This window comes from Aotus nancymaae, unplaced genomic scaffold, assembly GCF_030222135.1.
Source record: "Aotus nancymaae isolate 86718 unplaced genomic scaffold, 86718_ANA_hifiasm-v0.15.2.pri h1tg000006l, whole genome shotgun sequence".
NCBI lineage: Eukaryota > Metazoa > Chordata > Mammalia > Primates > Aotidae > Aotus > Aotus nancymaae.
In genome coordinates, this window is record NW_026988417.1 from 62,399,925 (window position 1) to 62,406,566 (window position 6,642).

The following is a 6,642-nucleotide window of genomic DNA, read 5'->3' on the forward strand; positions in this document are numbered from 1 at the left end:
AAACACCACATGTTCTCACTCATAGGTGGGTGTTGAACAAGGAGAACACATGGACACAGGGAGGGGAGCACTATACACGGAGGTCTGTTGAATTTAGGTTGGACACAGATCTCTCTGGACTTCATCTTCTTCATAGGCAAAAATGGGAGATAACAAGACCATACTTGTCAGGTTGTTGTATCAACTGAGACCATATATATCAAGTTCTTGGCACAATACCCAGAACAGTATGTTGCCTTACAATGACATTACCTAAAGTCTGACTTTACTTGAGCCATTTCTCACAGTCTCCTTTTTCAAATGGCAAGTGCTTCCTACCACCATGTTTTTGTTCAGGCTAATACTCCTGAGATTGCCATTTCCACTCTTGCAGTGCTTTCTCATACTTCATGGTCTATTTAATTGCTACATTTTCAAAAGACTTCCCTGTAAGGCATTATCCTCTTTGATCTCTTTTTTTTCCTGGTCTCTAATCACTTATTGTCATTAGTACTCATTTTAAGTTTAATCATTTACTATTATATTGATTTCTATTCGAATCTGTCCTGTGGGTGGTCCCATCACCCCAGTACAAGCTACTTAAACTTGAAGGCAAACATTGTATTTTACATTTCATTACAGTCTTGCCTACCCAGTAGATATTCAGTAAATAAGTTATCTGTTTGAAATATATACTGAATATCCAAAATATATGTAGAGCTCCTAAAAGTGAATAAAATGTTTTAAGAACTCACTATTAAGTATCTAGAGAGTTTTAACAGGGTAATTATAGAAGAAATACAGATGGCCAATTAACATAAAAAGAGGTACTGAATCTCATCCATTAGTAATTATAGAAATATAAATTAAAACACTAATATGGCACTCCTAAAATTAAAAGCTAAAAACATAGAATTAGCAGTAAAGTTTAGCTTTGGGGGTGTCAGGAACAAATTAATATAAACTAAAAATGAAGTATATTTTTTGACTTCGTGAAACTTTCCAGACTGAGATGGTGTCTTAAAACAATAGGCACAAAATCTGTGAGAATACAGTGGATAAAAAGTCTCATGAAAGTGTGAGCTAGTTTTTGAAGCATAGTAGGAATATATTGAGGAAAAAATGTCAGAGAAGGGCATCCCAGACATGGAAAGACACATAATAGCATGTTCTAGAAATCCCAACCAATTGAGTGGTTGAAATATAGGCTACATACAACGGCATGATGAGACATAAAAAAGAAGCATGTAGCAGCCAGATCTTGATAATGCATGTCATTTTTGTTCAGCTGGACTCCATGACTACCTCCATGAAGCCATCCACAAGTCTAGGACCACAGGGATGAAAAAGAGCCCTTGAGAGGCACACAGTCTAGTAGGAGATTCAGATGTACAAACATAATTTTTACATTTGTGGAAAGAGTAGTGACAAGTGTAAGCCTGGGGCAACCTGGAGCCATCATCCTGGGGATGTAAGGAGCGGCTACCCAGTGGGAGGTTATACCTGAATTGTGTTTTGAATAATGAGTGGGAAGAGTAAGTCAAGATTTTTATGGATTCGCAAGTCTTAATAATGAATTTAGCGTGTTGAGATTGGGAGGTAAGGGGTGGAATAGGATTTTAAGCAGGAGAGAAAGGTGCTGCCAGACTAATTCTCCATGATCACTAGGATGCTTGTCCTTGAAGAATGCCATTATGGTACATTAAAGATAGGTAGGAGGACTAACAATTCAGATGGCATGCTACATTTTCTTTAAAAAAAAAAAAAGGTTAATTTACAATATAGTATCTCTCTGGCTCTTAAGTTACCTTCTCTGATGATGGCTTGGATTGATTTTTAAATCTTTCCTTTTTTTAATGAAATGCCTGGGAAAGGTAATGTGGGAATTGCTCTCTCGTTACTCTGGTTAGTGATTTCTGTCTCATTGAATGTTGTCTTTAGTAGATGAGATAAATCTGACTTTAAGAGCGTAAATCTAAATTTCTAAAACCTGAGGTGGTTATTTAATGGATTCTTGTATAACATGCATTCCTGTATTTAGAGAAAATAAAGTTTTGTTTACTCAGCCGTGAGTGTCTATTGTGACAAATTTTAAGTGAAGATAATTTTTAAGGCAACAACATAAGAAAGTATAATATATTGGCTGAGCACAATGGCTCACACCTGTAATCCCAGCACTTTGGGAGGCCGAGGCAGGCAGATCACCTGAGGTCAGGAATTCGAGACCAGCCTGGCCAACATGGTGAAACCCCATCTCTACTAAAAATACAAAATTAGCCAGGCATGGTGGTGCATGCCTGTAATCCCAGCTACTTAGGAGGTTGAGGCAGGAGAATCAGTTGAACCCAGGAGGCTGAGGTTGCAATGAGAAGAGATTGCGCCATTGCACTCCAGCCTGGACAAAAGGAGTGAAACGCCATCTCAAAAAATAAAGTGAAATAATTTCAAAAATAAACTATAATTATGTAATTTTCACAATTAAGCATAATAATTATTCAGGACAACAACATATGCTAATATAATTGGGTTATTTTGGAATCCTGTAATCACTATATAAGTCTGCAAAAAATAATATTTCAAATATATGTTACCCAGGATGATTCCAGGTCCATGCTTTTGAAATGTAGAAGACTGAGAAAAGATGAACAATACTATTTTGACATACTAATAAAAACTACCTATTAGATTTTCAAGTGGAAATTTTAGATATATGACACTGGAGGTTTAGGGAGATGGAAAAACAGTGACTTCTAAAGCTACAATTAACAGACTTGGAAGTTGGAGGCATAGAGTTGGTATTGAAAGCCATTGAACTGGTGAGCATGGTGGCTCATGCCTGTAATACCAACACTTTAGGAGGCCGAGGTGGGTGGATCACCTGAGATCAGGAGTTTGAGACTAGCCTGGCCAACATGGTGAAACCCCGTCTCTACAAAAAATACAAAAAATTAGCCGGTGTGGGGGCAGGTGCCCATAATCCCAGCTACTGGGGATGCTGAAGCACGAGAATCACTTGAACCCAGGAGGTGGAGGTTGCAGTGAGCTGAGATCGCGCCATTGCCCTCCTGCCTGGGCGACAAGAGCAAAATTTCATCTTAAAAAAAGCCATTGAACTGGATAAGATCACTTAGAGTATTAGTGCAAGTAGAGAAGAGGAGAGATATAAGCCTGAGCTCTGGGACACTTCAACATCTAAAGTTGAGGAAGATGTGGAAGATCCAGCAGAAGAGACTGAGAAGATTGCTAATGACATAGAAAAATTGCCATGAAAGATGTTGTTGTTTTTTTTTTCTGGAAGCCAGGTAAAGAAAGTGTTTCCATAAAAAATGATCAACAATGCTAAATATTATCGACATATTAAGGGAAGAATTGCAAATTGAGCATTGGAGTTGCAACGTGAAATTCATTGGTGACCATGACTAATGCAGATTTGGAGGAACGTCTGAATCAATATTTGGAGTGAGTTTGAAAGACAATGAATGGAAAGGAAGTAAAGGCAACACTTTGAAGAAGTTTCACAAAGCAATATAGGAGAAGACATAGGGTTAAAAAATAAGTATGTTTTTATCTGGAAGATATTGCAGAAGTTACTGTGTCTATGGAATTTTACCCATAGAAATGGGCAACAGTTATAGAAATAAAATCTTTGAGAAGGTGAGTACAGATGGGTTCTTAGCACAAGGGGAGAGTTTGGCTTTAGAGTGGTGTACAAACAGTTAATCCATTGTAACAAAAAGGAGGACAGACAACAATAATAGCTAACATCTATCTTGCATTTGCTATGTGTTCTAAGTACATTACTTTTGTTAACTCCTTGAATACTACAAAACAACACCATGAAGAAGATATCATTCTTATCCCCATATCAAAGAAACTGAGACACAGTGCTATCAAATCATTTGCCCAAAATCACACATCTTGTACATGGCAAAGCCAGGGTTTGCCCAAAGGCTGTTTAACTCAAGTTCAGTTGCCTATACTGTCCTCTGAGAAGCAAGTAGATTTGTAGATTTTTATGATAAGTACCAGTAGAAACTTTCTTCTGGTTCCTTTTGTTTTCTTGGTGAAATAATGAGCATGATCATCGGGTGAGTGTAAGGAGGAGAAAAAGACAGTGTTGGAGTTAAGGGCAGGAGAGAAGTGAATGAATTATTTAGGAGAGTAAGAGGGAGTTTTGGCTAAGGATATCCAAAGGGATTTTCAGAGAGCACTAAGGATCTAGCTGATGTTTATGACTATGATTTTGAAGACTAGTCAGCATGATGAGTGTTTTTCTCCAGCTACAGTCAACAGCTATAGTACATGCACTAAAATATTGAAGAGTTGGATTGAGCCATGTTTTTTGTTTTGCCAGGCTAGATAGTGAGTGGAGAGATGGGGCAGGGGCAGTGAGTATAGATGTCATGACTGATCACAGTGTTTAAGTCATGAGAAATGGCAAATGACAAGCTTAATGAAAAGAACAGGAAGATATTTGTGGGTATGCCAAAAAATAAAAATAGAAATTCCAGTCAATGGAAAAGAGCTTCTATTAGGCTTTGAGCCATTAGACTGATATATAAGACCAAATTTAAAAAATAAACTTTAAAACATTTTTAGATACTTTCATCACTTCGTCTCTTCTTTTCTGATTCATTTTTCATACCTTGAAAGCATTAATATGAAAGCATACCTTGAAAGCATTAATATAAAAGTCTGTATTGCACAACAAAATACTGCCTTATGAGCTAAAAAAGATAGTTCTCATCCACTGATAAGTTGGAGATGTTTCTATAGTAGATACAATGCTTGAACAAGAAAGTCACTTTCAAAAATTCCTTATTAAACCCAAACTAGTTGGTTAATTGGAGGCTTCACAAGAAAGAGGGAACAACCTTGTCAACTTTGCTATCATGTATGGCATTAATTTTTTTTCAATCTTTAAAACAATGTGCCATTTTAATTAGCAGTACATTCACAAAAAGATCTTGGTTTATGCTTCATAGTTCACAAGACTATGTCCATATCTTATATCACAAGCACTTTCATATTTCAAACACATAATTTTTTATGTTTCTCAAGAATACATGGACATTTATTAATAGTTGTAGTCCTGCTAGCCAGTGATGGTTATGCCCTTTGTCAAATTCTTGCTCAATGGACTCCTTCAAAACGGACTTCAACTTCCCCTAGTTGAAAAGAAAGAGAGAAAAAATTAAATTAGACTAAGTTGTTTTTTGTTTTATTTGGTTTTGTCCTTCTTAGTTGGGGGATGAGGGTTATAAAATGTCTCCTTAATCACTCATTTCTGGTTTCTTTTCCATACCGCTTATGAGTAGTAAAAGCACTTTATTTAAGAAAATATTTTACTTTTTAATAAAATGGTGACTAGTTTTGTAATTCAAATAATGATACTTTTGTCAGTTTAGCATTTTAATTTTCATGCATTGTGATTAGTGTTGTTGGTTTCATTTCTCAAGGCAGACCTCTAATTCTTTGCTTGTGTGAACTTTTCAACATGCTGTTAACATCAGAAGGCTAGGATGGTGCAGTCTATTATTACCAAAAAGAAAGAAAAAAACATGACTTTTAGCTGATCCATCACACATAGAGTCCATATGAATGTGAAGATTCTAAGTTCTTAAGACTGAAGTAAAGGCTGAAGTGCTATTGCACCCCATAAAGAATCCACCTTTGTCTGGATAATAACTGCTTTACCTTATATAACTTGCCCCACCTGCTCCTTACCTCCACACCAAGCCTGGAGATTGGCCACTCATGCTATCATATTCCTCCTTGTTCAACCAGGGAACCTCAGTCTTGAGAAATCTTCACTCTTCATTCCTTTCTCATGAACCCCTTAGTCTCACAAATGCTCTCTCTCTACCAATCTTTCACTCTCCTCCAAATTCCCTTCCACACTTTCCTTCCAATCATTTCCCTCTTTCTTCCATATTGGGGTTATTACTGATTCAGTTCCATTTGTTTCCCCCTGGAAGAAGCAAGAGACAGACTGTGTGATTCAACTCACAGGTTGGGGATAAATTAAATGTTTGTAAACATCTGACTTCTGAATTAGCTATCTATAAGACAAGGAAATTATTGCACAGTCTGTAGTACCTTTGACCTCTCTTCACTGCCACTCTAGCCCATTCTCTTCATCAAAGTTAAGTAATCTTTTCAAAGTGTATATTAGATCATCTCACTCTCTCTTCTTGGAAAACTCCTTGGCCTCCAATTGCAGTTAGAATGAAAATCCAAGGTCTTTACCATGGCTTACTAAGAGGTACTTGACTTGGCCCCCAGCTACCTCTTCCATCTTCTCTCCTACCATCACTCATTTATCCACTAGGCTCCCATCACATTGGCCTTCTTTCTGACCCAAATATCCACCTCACTTTTTTCTCTCTCTGGATCTTATATTTGTTCCCTTTGGACATCTTTTCTTTCAATTGTTTTCTATGTTTTGGCTTTTCATCCTTTAGGTACAGCTCAAATGGCTACACCCTCAGAGGTGTTATTCAGACTTCCCAATCTAAAGAATAGTGTATCTTCTCCATCATTGTCCATCACATTACTTTTTATTTCCTTTATAACATTTATCACAATCCAAAATTATGTATGTGTCTACTATTTTTATTTACCGAATGTGGCATCCTTGAAGGAAGACATTGTATCTATACC